The following is a 20,102-nucleotide window of genomic DNA, read 5'->3' on the forward strand; positions in this document are numbered from 1 at the left end:
TGCCCGTTGAGACTCACGGGGATCGCGCAGAATCAGGGAGCAGGTGCTCCACATCAGGGTAGAGTCTTTGCTACCAACAGGACTGAGGCTGAGAAGGCAGGCACAGTAGTGACAGGTACGCTCCCAGTGTTGGGGCATTACGCCTTAGTTTTGTTTGATTCGGGTTCGTCGCATTCTTTTATCTCGTCCGCATTTGTGTCGCATGCCCGCTTAGAGGTAGAACCCTTACACCATGTTTTATCAGTATCTACTCCTTCCGGGGAATGTATGTTGTCGAGGGAAAAGGTGAAAGCATGCCAGATTGAGATAGCAGGCCATGTGATTGAAGTAACGCTGATAGTTCTGGATATGCTGGACTTTGATGTAATCTTGGGTATGGATTGGTTAGCCGCTAACAACGCTAGCATAGATTGTTCCCGTAAGGAGATAACGTTTAACCCTCCCTCGAGGGCCAGTTTTAAATTTAAAGGAGAAGGATCAAGGTTGTTGCCTCAGGTAATCTCAGCCATCAGGGCCAGTAAACTGCTCAGTCAGGGTACTTGGGGTATCTTAGCGAGCGTGGTGGATACTAGAGAGGCCGATGTATCCCTGTCATCAGAACCAGTAGTGAGGGACTATCCGGACGTTTTTCCTGAGGAACTTCCAGGGTTACCTCCGCACAGAGAGGTTGAGTTTGCCATAGAGTTAGAGCCGGGCACGGTTCCTATATCCAGAGCCCCTTACAGAATGGCCCCCGCAGAATTAAAAGAACTGAAGGTACAGTTACAGGAATTGCTTGATAAGGGATTCATTCGACCGAGCGTGTCACCTTGGGGTGCGCCAGTCTTATTCGTTAAGAAGAAGGACGGATCCATGCGCCTATGCATTGACTATAGGGAGTTGAATAAGGTAACCGTGAAGAACAGATATCCCTTGCCCAGGATTGACGATCTATTTGACAAGTTACAGGGAGCCACAGTGTTTTCTAAGATTGATCTTCGGTCGGGATACCATCAGCTGAGGATTAAGGATGAGGATGTACCGAAGACAGCATTTCGTTCCAGATATGGACACTACGAGTTTATTGTGATGTCTTTTGGTTTGATGAATGCTCCGGCAGTATTTATGGACTTGATGAACAGAGTGTTTAGGGAATTCCTAGATACTTTTGTGATCGTATTTATCGACGATATCTTGATATACTCCAAGACGGAGGCCGAACACGAGGAGCATTTACGTATGGTTTTGCAAACACTTCGGGATAATAAATTAAAGTTCTCGAAATGCGAGTTTTGGCTGAAGCAGGTGTCCTTTCTGGGCCACGTGGTTTCTAAGGCTGGTGTCTCTGTGGATCCAGCTAAGATAGAGGCAGTCACCGGTTGGACCCGATCTTCCACAGTCAGTGAGGTTCGTAGCTTTCTGGGTTTAGCAGGTTATTATCGACGGTTTGTGGAGAACTTTTCTCGTATAGCTACTCCTCTCACTCAGTTGACCAGGAAGGGAGCTCCTTTCGTTTGGAGCAAGGCATGTGAGGACAGTTTCCAGAACCTTAAACAGAAGCTAGTTACCGCACCGGTTCTTACTGTACCTGACGGTTCTGGCAGTTTTGTGATTTATAGTGATGCTTCCAAGAAGGGTTTGGGTTGTGTTTTGATGCAGCAGGGTAAGGTGGTTGCTTATGCGTCTCGTCAGTTGAAGAGTCATGAGCAGAACTACCCTACACATGATCTAGAATTGGCAGCAGTGGTTTTTGCTTTGAAAATATGGAGGCATTACTTATATGGTGAAAAGATACAGATCTTCACGGACCATAAGAGCCTGAAATACTTCTTTACTCAGAAAGAATTGAATATGAGACAGCGGAGATGGCTTGAGTGAGTGAAGGATTACGATTGTGAGATACTGTATCATCCAGGCAAGGCGAATGTGGTAGCTGATGCTCTTAGTAGAAAGGTATCACATTCGGCAGCACTTATTACCCGACAGGCCCCATTGCATCGGGATCTTGAGCGGGCTGAGATTGCAGTGTCAGTGGGTGCAGTTACTATGCAGTTAGCCTAGTTGACAGTACAGCCGACTTTGAGGCAAAGGATCATTGATGCTCAGAGTAACGATCCTTATCTGGTTGAGAAACGTGGCCTAGCAGAGGCAGGGCAAGCGGTTGAGTTCTCGTTATCCTCTGATGGTGGACTTTTGTTCGAGAGACGCCTCTGTGTGCCGTCAGATAGTGCGGTTAAGACAGAATTATTATCTGTGGCTCACAGTTCCCCATTTTCCATGCACCCAGGTAGTACGAAGATGTATCAGGACCTGAAGCGGGTTTATTGGTGGCGTAACATGAAGAGGGAAGTAGCAGAATTTGTTAGTAGATGCTTGGTGTGTCAGCAGGTTAAGGCACCAAGGAAGAAACCAGCGGGTTTATTACAACCCTTGAGTATACCGGAATGGAAGTGGGAAAACGTGTCCATGGATTTCATTACAGGACTGCCGAGGACTCTGAGGGGTTTTACAGTGATTTGGGTTATGGTGGACAGGCTTACCAAGTCAGCACACTTTGTTCCGGGTAAATCCACCTATACTGCTAGTAAGTGGGCACAGTTGTACATGTCCGAGATAGTGAGGTTGCATGGGGTGCCAGTGTCGATTGTTTCTGATAGAGATGCCCGTTTCACTTCCAAATTCTGGAAGGGTTTGCAGACTGCTATGGGCACGAGGTTGGACTTTAGTACGGCTTTCCATCCACAGACTGACGGTCAGACTGAGCGTCTGAACCAGGTTTTAGAGGATATGTTGCGAGCGTGTGCATTGGAATTTCCAGGTAGCTGGGACTCCCACTTGCATTTGATGGAATTTGCCTATAATAACAGCTATCAGGCTACCATTGGCATGGCACCATTTGAGGCCTTGTACGGCAAATGTTGTAGATCCCCGGTTTGCTGGGGTGAGGTGGGTGAGCAAAGATTGATGGGTCCTGAGTTAGTTCAGTCTGCTAACGAAGCGATACAGAAGATTAGATCACGCATGCATACCGCTCAGTGTAGGCAGAAGAGCTATGCGGATGTGAGGCGGAAGGATCTTGAGTTTGAGGTAGGGGACAAGGTGTTCTTAAAAGTAGCACCTATGAGAGGTGTCGTGCGTTTTGAAAGGAGGGGAAAGCTAAGTCCCCGTTTTGTTGGGCCGTTTGAGATTCTGGAGCGGATTGGCCCTGTAGCCTATCGCTTAGCGTTGCCACCATCACTCTCGACAGTTCATGATGTGTTCCATGTTTCTATGTTGAGGAAGTACGTGCCAGATCCATCCCATGTAGTGGATTACGAGCCACTGGAGATTGATGAAAACTTGAGCTATACTGAACGACCTGTTGAGGTGCTTGCTAGAGAGGTGAAAACGTTGAGGAATAAAGAAATTCCTTTGGTTAAAGTCTTATGGCGGAATCACCGGGTGGAAGAGGCTACATGGGAGCGAGAAGATGACATGAGATCCAGTTATCCCGAGCTGTTCGAGGAATAAAACTTTCGAGGACGAAAGTTCCCTAAGGAGGGAAGAAAGTAACGCCCCAAAGTTTTCGAGGTAAACTCTTACCGCCTTATTTAATTTTTAGGGGATTTTAAATTTTGGGATTTATTTCTGAAATTCTGGAAGTTATTAGTTGTAAATTATATGATAATAATATAATGGTAAATATATTATTGTTATTATTATTATAATCTTTATATATATAAATTAGTATTAATATTATCTTTTGTCTATTTTATTAATCTTATTATTAATATTAATTAATTAGGCAAAAGTTAATACATATATATATATATATAATATTTTATTTATTATTATTATTAATTAGAATTATTAAAAGTTAACATATATATATATATATTTAATAATATTTTATTTATTTATTATTATTATTATTAATTAAATGTTATTACTTTTATTAAATTCTTAAATTAATATATATATATATATATATATATATATTTTAAAAAAAAAAAAGGAAGAAGGAGAAAACCCTACCTCGCTTGCGCGCGCCCCCTCCATTTCATTTTCTTCCCGACGCCGCCGTCCACCGCTTCATCTTCTCCCTCTTTCTCTTCATCGTCTCACCGTTTCACAAGCCGCCGACCGCCCCCGAGTTTTCTTCTCCATTCTTCCGACGGTCATCTCTCCTTCTTCATCCTCTTCTCCTTCCGACAGCAGCGCCACCACCATTCTCCTTCATCTTCTCCTTCGTTTCCGACGGCGCCAGCACCGCCTCCATCTCCGATCTCCTCTCGGTCTTAAGCAGCTACGGATCTGCCGGCCGTCTCTGTCTCCACCACAAGCAACACCTCCTCCTCGTGCGTCGTCCGCGAATCGCCGCCGCCATCGCTCGCCGGGGGAAAATCGATCACCGTGGCTGCCGTTTTCATCCAACCCGACCCGAGGACCCACATTTAACCCGAGACCCATTTCCAGTCCGAGCCACACACGAATCCGGGCGAGCCGAGCTGAGTAAGCCGAGCCGAGTGAGCCGAGCCACGATCCGAGCCGCAAGCCGAGTGAGCCGAGCCGCGAGCCGAGCCGCGAGCCGAGTGAGCCGAGCCGCGAGCCGAGTGAGCCGAGCCGCGAGCCGAGTGAGCCGAGCCGCGAGCCGAGTGAGCCGAGCCGCGAGCCGAGTGAGCCGAGCCGCGAGCCGAGTTGTGCCGAGCCACAAGCCGAGTTGAGCCGAGCCACAAGCCGAGCCGAGCCGAGGCCAAGCCGAGCCGAGCCGAGCCGAGCCGAACGCCTTCAAGCCGAACCGAGCTCCTTGTTTCACCAAGCCACCTAAGCCTTCCTTCCTCCGCTCCGGGTCACGGTGAGTCTTCGGTAAGGATTGTTTTCGATGAATTCCTTAATGTTGCTACATCCGATTAGAGTTTGAATATTGGAATAAGATATGGCCCTACTTTTTCCCCTTGAAGGTAGTACAGAGTTGACGTTTGAGTTCTCGGGTCTCGCGGTAGGCTTTGTTGGAGATAACTCCTTCTTTCCTCGGGTAAGTCAACGGATGTGCTTCGGACCTTCTAAAACGACTTCTACTAAAGTCATCAACTAAAACCTTCGTGTTTTCGTTTTAGGTTGAGCTGTTGAGCGTGGATTAGAATCGAGGGGCATAACCGAGTATCAGGTAAGGGTTTTCCTACTACTGGACCCCGAGTCCAGACTGAAAACGTAGTAATCCACAGGGGATTACACGTTAGTGACTGTACTGAATGACTGTATGCGTGTTGACTGTTAAGTATTGTTATTATATTTGTCTGATGTAAATATATTGTGACTGCGAGTTGTGGATTGAGATTTTATGCTGATGGACCTTGAAGTTACGGTTCAGTATGTAGTAAAACACTGGTCTGGATGTGGTTCATGGAATTTGGACGGGGATGGACAGTGAGTCCAGTTTTGGTTGGTTAGTCGATTGGACCTAGGGTTTTCCCTATTGGTGTGCGAATCGGTAATGCATATAGCAACTGAGGGTGTAGATGTTTAAACCTATACTATCTGACTGACAAAGCCTATGGCGGGACTGTGATATGAATGCCGTTGGGATGTGACTGATGTAGACAGTTTAGTTTGGACTGAGGGGTAACGGTTAGCTTCATCTATGGGGTAGTGTGCCTTACGGATATATGCATCCTTCGGGAGCACTAGACTGATATGTGCGTCCTTCGGGAGCACTAGACTGATATGTGCATCCCTCGGGAACACTAGACTGATATGTGCATCCTTCGGGAGCACTAGACTGATAGGTGCATCCTTCGGGAGCACTAGACTGATACGTGCATCCTTCGGGAGCACTAGACTGATACGTGCATCCTTCGGGAGCACTAGACTGTTATGTAGGGTACCCCCGAATAGGAAGTTAACTGTTGTCCCCTAACGGGCCCAGTAGTGGGTCCCTTACTGGGTATGTTTATACTCACCCTTTCTCTTCTTTAACTTTTCAGGTAGGGGTACAGCGAGGGGCAGACCGACGAGAGGCAGGAAGGATGCGTGAAGGCCATATGGACGCGTCTGGTTTTCTTATCGCTTCCGCTATGTATTTTGTCAGAATATTTTGACTCGTGATTTTGAACTGGTGACTTGGTATTTTATTTTGTGACTTTTTGATTATTTAAAATAGGGCCCGAAACTGTCTTTTGTAAGATTTTTAATGTTTTAATGAATCGTAACTGGTCCGTTTTAAATTTTATGTTGAATGGTCGAGTTTTGGTGTTTGGTAGTGACCTCAGCTTAGTTCGGAAAGTTGGGTCGTTACATCGTCGCACGTACCCAAACTCGGAAACCCGAGCTGCGCCTGTGCCTCACGCCGCTTCGCGTCGCGAACGAACCGACCCGCACCCTTCTCCACGACCCGACCCGACCTGCACGTTTGCGCCTGCACCGTAGTCGAGCGCACGCACGCCCGCGTGAATCGGGTGCGCCCCAGCCGAGCCGCGCCTCTTGCCGTAAGTCACGTTTGCGTCCGAGCCGAGCCATCCAGCTAATTTTGAGCCACCATCCTGTTTTGGATCCTTTTTCATCTGTTTTTGTAAGCTTTGATTGGGTTTTGGAATACCCAACTAAGATTTAAAATTTTTGGATTTTAAATAATTTAATTTTGGGTTAAATTAAATTATTTCTCTGAAAGGACGGTTTGGACCAAGTGATTTTGGAGCGTTAGATTTCTCCCGTTAAGGGCTTATTTGTTGCAACCTCGACCTCGGGTAAGTTATTTCAACTGAGTTCTTGGGTCCTTGGTCGTTTGATGGTTAAGTTATGAAAATTGGTATTTTCTAACCATTTAGGACTTCGCTGCTTGGAAAGCGCAATTTTGCTGTCAGAACTCGTTTGAGCAAATCTCTAGGTAAGAGATTCTATTACTAGACCTACGAGTGGAATTAAGAGATCACATATATTTTGAGTTGTGCATGTTGATAACTAGATTGCATAATGGCATGGCAATTAATAACGATATGATATGACATGATGATATGATATGATAAGATGATATGATATGACATGACGACATGATATGACATGATGATGTGATGATGATATGTTACATGCATGATATGGTTAGAGTGTATGTTAGCTTATCCTATTAGAGTCGTACTTTCATGGGTGTCCTCCGGGATCACTACCTTTTTAGGACTGCATCGTCCGACGGGATCGCCAGTCTGGCATTGACATAAACATGATTCGAGTGATTCGACGGGATCGATCGCAGCCCGATTGTCTTAGTGTTTCCTCCAGGTACACTACAGACCAGTTTATTTTAGGTGTTCCTTTGGGATCACTAAAGACCAGTTATGTTCCTCCGGGGTCACACGTTGCACGTGTTTGGGAACGTGCCAGTTCTTGGGTACCACTTTTCAGGACTATAATAGGAAGTTAACAAGCACCTAGCGGGACTAGTAGTGGGTCCCTTACTGAGTATTTTATACTCACTCTTTCCATTTCTATTTTTCAGGCAAAGGTAGAGGTAAGAGCAAAGGCAAGCTGGCGAATGACCAGAAGTGACCGAGCCGAGCCATAGGGATACGTTGCTTCCGCTTTATGTCGTAGTTCAGATTTTAATGTTTGCATTTTATTTTATTCTTTATTTATTATTTTCTATCTTTAAAATTAGATAGGGCCCGAGTTAGGATTTTATTTTTATACTTATTAATAATCACATCTGTTTATGCTTTTAAATGAAAATTTTGAGGTTTTGTTTTATTTTTATCTTAATTTTACAAATTTTATTTATCTTTTAAATTAGTAATGGCTTCGACTTAGTATAAGAAGTTGGGTCGTTACACGCGACACCTCGGTTAGTCTAACATTCCATCTTTCTTGGATGACACTGCAGTGTTACGACACTTTCATTCCTTTTTATTTGTTATTTTAATTTTGGAATTGGGAAAGTTCAACTAGATTAGGGCCTCTATGAGAATTGATGATCGAGAACCAATTTTTTGAAAGAGGTGGCAACTTTGAGTTTTCAAAAGAGTAGATGATTGAGAAGATCATTGGAGAACAATATTAAGCTTGAGGATCCGAGTTAGAGTATGACTTAGCTTCTCTTTCCACCTTTAAAATTTTTATATATATATAATTTGAATATGTTATGGACATGACAACATTTGTATTGTACAATGAATCTCATTGAATTCATCGTCCTTAGGGTTTTGACGTAGGTTTTGGATCGTTAAAACTATTTGATTGTTTCTTTGATTTGATTAACGTATAGGCTATTTTACAATGTGTTGAGTTTAATGCTTTCAAATAATTGACCAATGTGTTTAGATGATATTTATTCGATATCTTGCTTCAGACAGAGGACATTAGGTTAAGTTTAGAATTTAAACTTGATGGAAAATAGACATGTGCAGCGAAAAAATAATCAATATTTTAGTCTAAATGCTCCTAGCTAACATGTAACCCTAAACTAAATTGACTTAGAGCTAAGTGAAGTACCTTTGTACCTTTGTTTGTTTTATAATCTTTACACAATCTTGACCTAACCACTACTAGTAGTCACCTACTATCCTCGGACTTAGAATCAAATTGTGGGACTTGATAGATGGAGGATTCAAGCGAGAGAGTAGTGAAAATTGAAGGTGAGATTTTAGGTTGAGAGTTGAGAGTTGAGAGATAATAGAATTTTGTATAATTTTGCAAGTAAAAAATTACAAAAAATAGCAAATTTTTTTAAAATATTTGAAACCTTGCCTTTATAATAAACTAATTACATGCAAAATCGCATGTAATTATTTCATCAAATCTCAACACCTAACATTCCATTAACCATTAGTAAACTTAGTGGGCTAGGTGTTTACATCTCATGTAGCCACTTATCCCACTAAGTGTTAGTGAGATTATCCAACAAAATATTGGATTTTTCCACACTTTAGTCCAAGGGCAATATGGACATTTAGCCATTAAAGTTAAAGTCAAACTTTGACTTTTTCAAGTCAAAAGTTAAAATTTTGACTTTTTACCATCTTATCTGTATTGACTAATTCCAACCTTTCAAGCATGATTCTACATTTCTTTTTCCAAAATTTAAATCACATTTGAATATAAAACCGGTTAAAGTTAAACTTTTCAAGATAAAAAAGTCAACCCATTGACTTTTTACAACTTTGATCATTTTCATCAATTCTAAGCTTCCGAATATAAATCTACATTCATATTTTTTATATTTAAATCTCACGTAAATATAAAACCCTATCTTTAATACGATAACCGACGACTATATCACTTGTTTGTTTCTCTCTCCTTACCTAATTCAAACAATTTAAATCATTTCAACATATTGTTCTAAGTTTATTTCATATGAGCTACTAGAGGAACCTTGTGGACCTGTAGATCATGTGTTCCAATGATCTGAGATTAACTAGCTAAATACTTTTAAACCAAGCTAATAAACATTCGTCAACTAATAGGTTATTCCATTGAAGTCCTGTAGTTGCACTACCCTCACTATAGATATATTTGTATTCATTTGATATAACCATTGTCAGTAAGTTAATCTTTCACAGGTTATTCGTAACCTCGACTGGGGTCAAAATACTGTTTTACCCCGAGACTACTGCTTGGTTCGTAAATGCATCGCTCATTCGTATATGTGCCATTTTAAGCTGTTGAACGACTTAATAGGTTGCTAAAATAGGATCATGAGACAAAAGGTGCAATTTCTATCTATGTGTTTCTAATTTCCTTAATGATATGCATGTTGTGCAAGTTTTCTTCTTGCTTGCCCATGTATAAACAAAGCAGAGGTTTCCTGAGTAAGGGTTGAACATAGGGAATTTCTACCAAATGTAGTTATAAAATTCACTTCTTATCCAAGCGGTATACAATATCTGTACAATATAAAGTGAATGTATATATGTATTAAATCTTTATTTATACTAGAGATTCTGTAATAGGTGGCATGGAATGGTGTGGTTATGAAAAATGAACTATTTTGCGTTAAAGAACTATGAAGGAATGTCTCTGTATTGTTGGGGGATTAAACCAAGCTGTGGTCCTTGAAGTGATAGCGATTACATAATCATCTCCTAATTATTGCGAGCAACCTCTTGGTGCCTAACACCAAACTTGCTTGCCTTTAGGGATACAAGTGATGAACATCAATTATGTGATAACTGTCTAGGTTCCTCTATTTATAAGAATATAATTGCCTCTCTATTTAAGGTGAGCTACCTCTCTGTGCTTAAACACCACACTTGTTCACCTTTCGGGATACAAATGGTGGAGGACAAATTTTAGAACTGAGCTTGTAGCCAAGCCACTCTCTATGCACGTTTAACTTGTTCTTTTCTACTTATTCTCTCAAGCGGTTGGGGAACAACACCTGATTCCTTATCTCAAAGAGAATCAGGTGATGGGATAAATTATAGGTCAAACACAATGAACCTTATAAGTAGAGATCTATTATTAAACACTTATGACATACACAAACTACTTATAACACATAAACAATATGAACAGTAAAGAGATGGAAGATTGATAGTGAATAAATATGTAATATATTGATTGATGTAGGCCTTTCGTCCATTAAAATATATAAAAGTCAAACATTACATTGATAGTATAAAAGTGGAAAGCAAGAAGGGGGTCGAGCCGTAGAATGCCTAAGCGTTTCTTGGCTCTTTTACAACTTAGGAGGAAGAAGATGATGGTTTCTCCTTAGAATCTCTCTCTAAGCTCTCACTTAGAAGGTTGATCAGAGAAAAGGCATAAGAAGGAAGAACTTTTACAAAAGGGGAAGAGTTATTCTCTTTCCATTGACTCTTATGGAGCTCTCTAGGGTTTGGTCCATTTAGGCCATCCAAGTGTACATGGTAGGGATGGAGGCTTCATATAGACTACTTTAGATGGAAGCTTCTATTCCTCTGCACATATCAGGACTAAAAGCAGCCTTGTCAAGTCACATCAACTACAACTAACATTCTTGTCTTCTAGTAAACCTTTATTGTGTGATGATGTGGCATATCGCCTAGTGGTGTTAATCGCTAGACAACTTCCTATTGCTTAGTTCTTGCACACCTTCCTCGTGTGATTTACTGTTTCTTCTTTTCTTCATAATCCTACAATAAGATACTTAAGAACATGGTAAAACAGGCATGAAAACTTATGCAAGTTATATTCTCTTATCTTTATCAATTTGCGATGAAAGCTATGCATTTTGACTCTTTATCCTGAGTTCTAACTTCATCGTTCTACCTAAAAGACCGCAATAACTTGTATTTCTACAAGTTATCAACTACATCTCACTCCTTAAGTCCCATTGATCCACTATTGAACAATTGATTTAAGATCCAACCTATAAACCAAATCTGTAACACCCAAAAAGTTAAGATAAATTTTTTTAATTTATTATCTTAGTTTTCTTTAGTTAGGTTCAAAATAGTGGACGTTACTTTAACGATTTATTAATTTTTCTTTAGAAATTGGAGTGTAATGACCCAACTCTTTATACTAAGTTGAGGTCATTATTAAAAAGAAACAATAACAAGAGACACTTTCTTGAAAAGAGGAAAACTAAGTTTTAATTAAAAATAGAATACTGAAACACTGATATATAGACTCGGAAGCAAAACTGAGTCCTCATATAACATGTCACGAATCCTTCTCTGTCGCTCGCTAGCTTTCCTCTACCTTTACCTTTTCCTGAAATATTAAACATAAAAAGAGTGAGTATAAACATATACTCAGTAAGAGACTTACTACTAGTCCCGCTGGGTGTCTATTATCTTCCCATTAGAGTCCTATAAAGTGGTACCTTTAAATTGGCACGTTCTCGAACATGTGCAATCTGTAATCCCATAGGAACATCTCTGGTATTTGGTGAACCCAAGGAAACACCTAAGATAAACTGGTCTTTAATGTACCCGAAGGAAACACTAAAACAATCGGGCTATGAATGACCTCGTCATATCACTCGTAATCATGTCTATGTCTATGTCATGTTGGACTGGTGATCCCGTCGGACTACACAGTCATAAAAAGGTGGTGATCCCGAGGGACACACATGTGGGTACGACTCTAATAGATAAAGTTAACAGTACACTCTATCCATAGCATGTAGCATATAATAAATATCATAAACAATACATGAATATTAATCTTAACGTTCTTAATCATGTGATTAATATATCATATATTTACATCAACAGTAACAGTCATGACAAAATATATATTAATTATCTTCCACAATAATTAATTATTATATATTAATTAATAATTTGAATTTTTGGTGGAATAATGATATTAATTATTTGGTTTTGTATAAATAATTAATATGGAAAAGTGAAGTTAATTATATGACAGAATATAATTATATTTATTTAGAGAAGAAGATAATCCATGAGGAGGGAGATGATTGATTTGATTGGACGAGAAAAGATATATTTATTTAGAAGACAGAATAATGGTTTAAATAAATATATGTGTTTATTATAGATTTTGGTGAAAGAAAAATAATAATAATAAAGAAGTATTATTATTATTATTAATGGTTATAAATGCTTAAGATTTTGTGCATTTAAGACATTTATTGAGGAAAGATAATGAGAATAAAGATACGTGTATATTTTGGTATTATATATATATATCACAAAAGGAAAAGGAAATAATAATAATAATTATTATTATTATTATTATTTGGGTCTATAAGTAGCATTGAAATGCTTAAGTTGAAAGGAAAAAGGAAAAAGAAAAAAAAAAGTTTATCTTCTTCACTAATGTAACCTTTTGAAGGAAAGCATACAAACGTAGAGGAAATAGGATCGAAAAGTTACTCTATATGCAGCTAAAGACTTTACTAATTAACATGCTTAAGAAAACCCTAATTATAAAGATTAGGGTTAAAAGAAACCCTTTACCTTTGAAGCTCCCTAATGCTCCAAATCTTCTCACTACCACATACCCGAAACCACCACTAAAATTCACCTACTATACTCAGGACTAAGAACCGGGTTGTGGTACCCGTCGAATGAAGGATTTTGGAGAGAGATATGGAATGAAGTTTTTGATAAAATTAGCCAAAAAACATCCTTTTACCGCTTGAAGAAAATGAAATATTTATAACCTAATTACATGTAATTAATTAGCTAATTTTTCAACACTTTGTATTCCACTAACATTTAGTGGAATTACTCACCATTCCATTTAGTGGGAGTTTTTATATTTCCATTAATTTTAGTCAAGAGCAAAATGGTCATTTGACAATTTTTAGTCAAAGTCAAACTTTGACTTTTTAAGTCAAAAGTCAACATTTTGACTTTTTAGTATTTTGTCCATTTTTACTAATTTCAACCTCCCGAGTATGAATCCGCATTCATTTTCTTGATATTCAAATCACATTTGAATATAAAGTCTTATAACCGACGATTATATCACATATATATTCGTCAGTTTTTCTCTCTTTACCTAATTCGAAAAATTCGAATCATTCCAACATGTTGTTATAAGTTAATTCCATATGAGTTAGTAGGGGAACCTAATGGACCTATAGATCATGGGCTCCAAAGATCCGAGATTAACTAGCTAAACCTTTTTAGACCAAGCTAATCAACATTCATTAACTAACGAGTCATTCTACTAATATCTCGTAGCTGCACTCCCCTTACTATAGATATATTTCTGTCCATCTGATATAACCATAATCAGTAAGTTAATCATTCACAGGTTGTTCGTAACCTCAGCTGGGTCAAAATACCGTTTTTACCCTTGAGACTACATCTTGTTCCTTATGTCCCATTGATCCACTATTGAACATTTGGTTTAAGGTCCAACCTATAAACCGAATCCCTCTCAGGCCAATGAGAGGTTAGGACCCCTATGCTCAAGACTTGGATTTAGTTCTTAAGGAAACAACCTATCTATTAACCCTAAAGCGGGTAGGAGTGAATTCTGTCTTGCACCCTATGTTCCCAACAATACACTTGATCTTATCCTTAAAATGGGAGGCTTATTGGGCTAACGCTAATGAGTTGTGTTCACCTATGCAGATCTAAGGATAATCTCATGTGAACAGAAGTTTACAGTTAGCTCAGGATTAAGATTGAGTTACCTAGGTCATCAATAAACGAGATAGTCAGTTTTAAACAGTAAACGACGTTATTATGTAAAAGTGACTATTTCATGGGTCTGTCTTATGTAAACCTTTTACATAGGATGCCCTCTCTTTCATGTGTCTACATGAACGATTCAGGATTACATCATTTGTATTATTTACAAAGTGGGCCGCATCGATAGTATTTCTAAATAAAGCGCCCAACCTTTAATCATATACTTTAGACTATTTAGACTATTTACTCAAACTTAATCCATGTTTATGTCGCCCAACCAAAGGTTTTCGACGAACTTCCATCGAATCCTTCGTCCAGCTGTGCTTCACGTTGCCGATCAGCCTTCCGCTTTCAGTTGCAAGCTGAGCCAAAGATGGAGCCGAACATTTTCTCTTTAGCCGCGTGCGAACTTTCGTCCAGCCGAGCTGGGTTTTGTGGAGTCGATCGCGCGCGAGCCAGTAACAGCAAACCGCCCTTCAGCTATGAGTTGAGCCACGTGCTTTCTACCTTCAACCCAAGCCGCAAGCTATTTTTCTTTAGTTGAACCGCCCAGCTGTTTTTCAAGCCATTAACCTTGTTTTCTTTTTTGTTCTTTTTCCCTCTATTTTGGTAAGTATTAGATGGATTTTGGGTAATACCCATAAGATAATAATTTTGGACCCTAAATATATAATTTTTGATTAATTTGGTTAGATTTTATTTGGAAGTTTTGAGGTGTGGAATTCAACCAATAAGGTTTCATCCTCAACTTTGGGATTTGTCTATTGGAAAGCTTCAACTTTGCTAGATAGGGAATAACTTTTTAACAAATCTCGAGGTAAGGGATTCTACTACTGGACCTTCGAACTGAATTTAAGAAATAGTGCATGTATTTACGATTATGCGTTGATGGTAGGTAAAATGTGTAATGCAATGTTATTGATGATGACTGATATTATAATTGACGATGATGACTGGTATGTTTATGATGTTTATGATACATGATATATTAATCACACAAATATGGACGTTATGATTAATATTCATGTCATGTTATGATGTTTATGATGATGTTACATGCTTTGGATTGTGGTGTGTCTGTTAACTTTGTCTGTTTAGCTTTTACCTCACCTGTATTGTGATCCTATCTATGGGGTCACTCGCACAACTAGGGGTATTCCTACGGGATTACTCGCACAATTTAGGGGTGTATCTACGGATCACATGCACGGTTAGGGGATAGTTATATTGTGTATACGGGGTCACTTGCACGATTAGGGGTGTTCCTACGGGATCACTCTCCACGATTTAGGGGTGTACCTATGGGATCACTCGTACGATTTAGGGGTGTACCTATGGATCACATGCACAGTTAAGGGATAGTTATATTGTGTATACAGGGTCACTCGCACGACTAGGGGTGTTCCTACGGGATCATTTGCCTCGATTTAGGGGTGTACAAACGGGATCACTCGTACGATTTAGGGGTGTACCTATGGATCCCATGCATGGTTAGGGGACAGTTATATGGTGTATACGGGATCACTCGCATGACTAGGAGTCTTCCGACGGGACCACTCGCACGATTAGGGGTGCACCAACATATTACATATATGTTTATGGAGTGTGTACCTGCGATCACTCGCACGGCTAGGGGTGCTCCTACAAGATCACTCGTACAATTTAGGAGTGTTGATACGGTCTCACTCACTCAGGTGTGCTCCAATGGACACACGACGTTATGATTAAGTTTCTAATGAAAAGTTAACAGATCACCTAGCGGGGCTAGTAATGGGTCCCTTACTGAGTATATTTATATACTCACCCTTTTCTATGTTTAATATTTAAAGCTATGGTAGAGCAATTGAGAAGCTGGCGAGCGACAGAAAAGGTTTTGTGGCATGCAGTGTGGGGATGCAGTTAGCTTCCGCGTCTATTTACATTTTTCTAAATTTTACATTTTTACTTAAGATTTTGTTGTATTTATTTGTTTTTATTTTTGGGAAATTGTATTGGGTGGCACAATAAAAATCCAATTTAGCAATATTAGCACTAACATTTTTAATTTTGCAAATATAGCAACTTTTTAATTTTGGTTGATATATCTTATTTTATTCTTTTTATTATTCCAAAATTTCCCTTCTTTGGTGTTTTCTCCTCCTCTTTCGTTTTTCTTTATTGTTCTCCTTCATTTTTCGTTTCTTTCTTCTCCTCTATCGTTCTTCTTCACCATTTCTCCTATTCACCTACTTCTCTTCTCCTTGTCTTCTTCTGCCTCTTCTCCACCGTTCTTCTCCACCGTCCTTCTCTTCTCTCTTCAGTTTCGTTCTTTTAAATTTCTCCCTCTTTGTCGGCTTCTCTTTTTTTTTTTTTACATCTTCTCCTCGTCTTCTTCTTCTATTCTCCTTATTTTTTCCTAAGGGAAAACAAGAATTATGTATGTATTTCTTCCCCTTTTTTGAAGCCCTAATATTATTTCTGTAAATTGCTCATATATTATTTATTAAAGTTAGGGCTACGATTAGTTCTTCCTCATCTCTTTTATTTGTTCATAATATCTTTTATCGAAAGGAACTTTGTAGATCAGTTTGGTTTTATTTAGTTCGTTCGGTTCTTTTTTTTTTAATTTGTATCAGTTTTTTATATCAATGGTATGATATACTTATATTATATGTATTAGTTGACTGATATACTTACTACGTGTTTTTTTATTGTTCCAAAATTGTTGCACTTCATTGTAGTTATGGTTAAATTGGCAGTAATTGTTTTTCAAAGTGATGGAATGAGCAACATTACTACGTCGATTACAAAACAAATTGTGTTTTGGTTGATGGAGCGATATCATCATTTGATTCTTTTGTGAACTTGATTCATACTCAAATTCAGGTTGAGTCATGTATTGAACTTTCAGTTTTAATTTGTTAACTATAGGTGATAATGATGTTCAACATGTTATTAAGAATGTAAGCATACCATATGTAACGATCCAACTTTCCGGACTAAGCTGAGGTCACTACTCAATACCAAAACTCGACCACACAACATAAAATTCATAACGGACCGGTTACGATTTCTTAAAACGTTAGAAATATTACAAAAAAAATAGTATCGGGCCCTATTTTAAATCACAGTCACAAAAAGTTTCAAATAAAAACTCAGGTCATCAACTCAAAATCACAAAACCACATATTCTAACAAAAAACATCAGCGGAAGCAATAAGAAAACCAGACGCGTCCATATGGCCTTCACGCATCCTTTCTGCCTCTCGTCGGTCTGCCCCTCGCTGTGCCCTTACCTGAAAAGTTAAAGAAGAGAAAAGGGTGAGTATAAACATACCCAGTAAGGGACCCACTACAGGGCCCGTTAGGGGATAACAGTTAACTTCCTATTCGGGGGTACCCTACATAACAGTCTAGTGGTTCCGTAGAACGCACATATCAGTCTAGTGCTCCCGAAGGATGCACATATCAGTCTAGTGCTCCCGAAGGATGCACACATCAGTCTAGTGCTCCCGAAGGATGCACCTATCAGTCTAGTGCTCCCGAAGGATGCACATATCAGTCTAGTGCTCCCGAAGGATGCACACATCAGTCTAGTGCTCCCGAAGGATGCACACATCAGTCTAGTGCTCCCGAAGGATGCACACATCAGTCTAGTGCTCCCGAAGGATGCACACATCAGTCTAGTGCTCCCGAAGGATGCACCTATCAGTCTAGTGCTCACGAAGGATGCACATATCAGTCTAGTGCTCCCGAAGGATGCACACATCAGTCTAGTGCTCCCGAAGGATGCACACATCAGTCTAGTGCTCCCGAAGGATGCACATATCAGTCTAGTGCTCCCGAAGGATGCACATATCAGTCTAGTGCTCCCGAAGGATGCACATATCCGTAAGGCACACTACCCCATAGATGAAGCTAACCGTTACCCCTCAGTCCATACTAAACCGTCTACAACAGTCACATCCCAACGACATTCATATTACAGTTTCGCCATAGGCTTTGTCAGTCAGATAGTATAGGTTTAAACAACTACACCCTCAGTTGCTATACGCGTCACCAATTCGCACACCATTAGGGAAAACCCTAGACCCAATAACCTAACCAACCAAAACCGGACTCACTGTCCTTCCCCGTCCAAACTCCATGATCAACATCCAGACCAATGATTACTACATACTGAACCGTAACTTCAAGGTCCATCAACATAAAATCCCAATCTACAATTAGCAGTCACAGTACCTTTACATTAGACAAAATATAATAACAGTGCTTAACAGTCAACACACATACAGTTATTCAGTACAGTCACTAACGTGTAATCCCCTGTGGATTACTACGTTTCCAGCCTCGATCCGAGGTCCAGTAGTAGGAAAACCCTGATACTCAGTTATGCCCCTCGATCGAATCCACGCTCAACGGATCAACCTAAACGAAAACACAAAGGTTTTAGTTGATGACTCTAGTAGAAGTCGTTTTAAAAGGTTCGAAGCGACACCCGTTGACTTACCCAAGGAAAGGAAAGCTATCTCCAAACAAGCCTGCCGCGGGACCCGAGAACTTAAGCGTCAACTCCTTACTACCTTCAAGGGAGAAAAGTAGGGCCATATCTTATTCCAATATTCAAACTCGAATCGGATGTAGCAACATTAGGGAATTCATCGAAAACAATCCTTACCGAAGACTCACCGTGGCCCGGAGTGAAGGAAGGGAGGCTTAGGTGGCTCAGTGAAACAAGGAGCTCGGCTTGGCTTGAAGGCGTTCGGTTCGGCTCGGCTCGGCTCGCAGCTCGGCTCGGCTCGGCTTCGACTCAACTCGGCTCGCGGCTCGGCTCGCGGCTCGGTCCTCGGCTCGGCTCGCGGCTCGCGGCTCAGCTCGGATCGCTACTCGGCTCGGCTCGCGGCTCGCGGCTTGGCTCGGATCGCTACTCGGCTCGGCTCGCGGCTTGGGTTGGTTTGGTTTTCGGCTCGGGTAGCTCGCGGCTCGGCTCGAAATGGGTTCTCGGGTCGGGTTGGATGAGATCGAGCAGCCGCAGTTGGTTTATTATCTTCCGGCGAACGAGGGCGGCGGCGATTCGCAGACGACGCACGATGCACGACACTGAAAGAAGGGGATACCACCTGCGGTTGGGACAGAGGCGGCAGGCAGGTCTGTTGTTGTGTGAGGCCGAGGAGGGAGAATGGAAATGGATGGGGCCGCGGCAGACGAACGTTGAAGCTGAAAAAAATGCCGACGACGGAGATGGACACGGAGACAGAGGTGGAGACAGAGGCGGAGACGGAGATGCGTGTTGAAGAGAAAGGATGGCGAGACGGTGGCGGCGTTGGCTTCGCGAAGCTGAAGACGGAGATGGAGAAGGAGAACGGATGGGGGGGGTGGACGCGCGGCTTGCTAGGGTTTTTTATTAAAAAAACAAATTATATATATATATATATATTTTTTAAATAATAATAATAACAATAATAATAATAATAATGTAATAAGTGATAATAATAATAATAAAAATAATAATATAGTTAATAATAATAATAATAATAATAATAATAATAAAAATAATATTAATAATATAATTAATATCATATTATTATTATAGCAATTTACAAAACATTAAATTCAAAAAAAATTTCGTATCCCCGCAAAAAGATAAAATTTACCTTGAAAATTCGGGACGTTACACCATAACAACTGTATCGACAATACATAAAGTTTATCATGCTTAGTGCATCAGGTGTATTTAATTAATTGAGTGTATCAACAGTTTCGCAAGTGTATCAACAACATATCAAGTGTTTCAAACTAATAATATGTATCAATGAAGTTTTGCAAGTGATTAAGTGTATTACATCTATCAAATGTATTAGCAAACAAAAAAGTATATCAACGATATATAAAGTGCATCATTCTTAGCGCATCAAGTGTATTTAATTGATTAAGTGTATCAATAGTTGAGCAAGTGTATCAACAACATATCAAGTGTTTCAAACTAATAATATGTATCAACAAAGTTTAGCAAGTGATTAAGTGTATTAAATCTATCAAGTGTATCAACAAACAATAACAAGTGTATCAACGAGATATAAC

At 40.0% G+C, this 20,102-nt stretch overlaps 1 long non-coding RNA gene across 1 annotated transcript; it reads right to left on the reverse strand.

The window, feature by feature from the left end:
• Nucleotides 1-17,414: 17,414 nt before the first annotated feature.
• On the reverse strand, nt 17,415-17,973 carry LOC127149522 (uncharacterized). The gene is made up of 3 exons (XR_007821213.1): nt 17,907-17,973; nt 17,607-17,726; nt 17,415-17,546 (listed from the first exon to the last, which is right to left on the reverse strand). It is a non-coding gene; the product is annotated as an uncharacterized LOC127149522 (long non-coding RNA).
• Nucleotides 17,974-20,102: the final 2,129 nt, after the last annotated feature.

The sequence above is a fragment of the Cucumis melo genome, chromosome 5 (assembly GCF_025177605.1).
Source record: "Cucumis melo cultivar AY chromosome 5, USDA_Cmelo_AY_1.0, whole genome shotgun sequence".
Taxonomy (NCBI): domain Eukaryota; kingdom Viridiplantae; phylum Streptophyta; class Magnoliopsida; order Cucurbitales; family Cucurbitaceae; genus Cucumis; species Cucumis melo.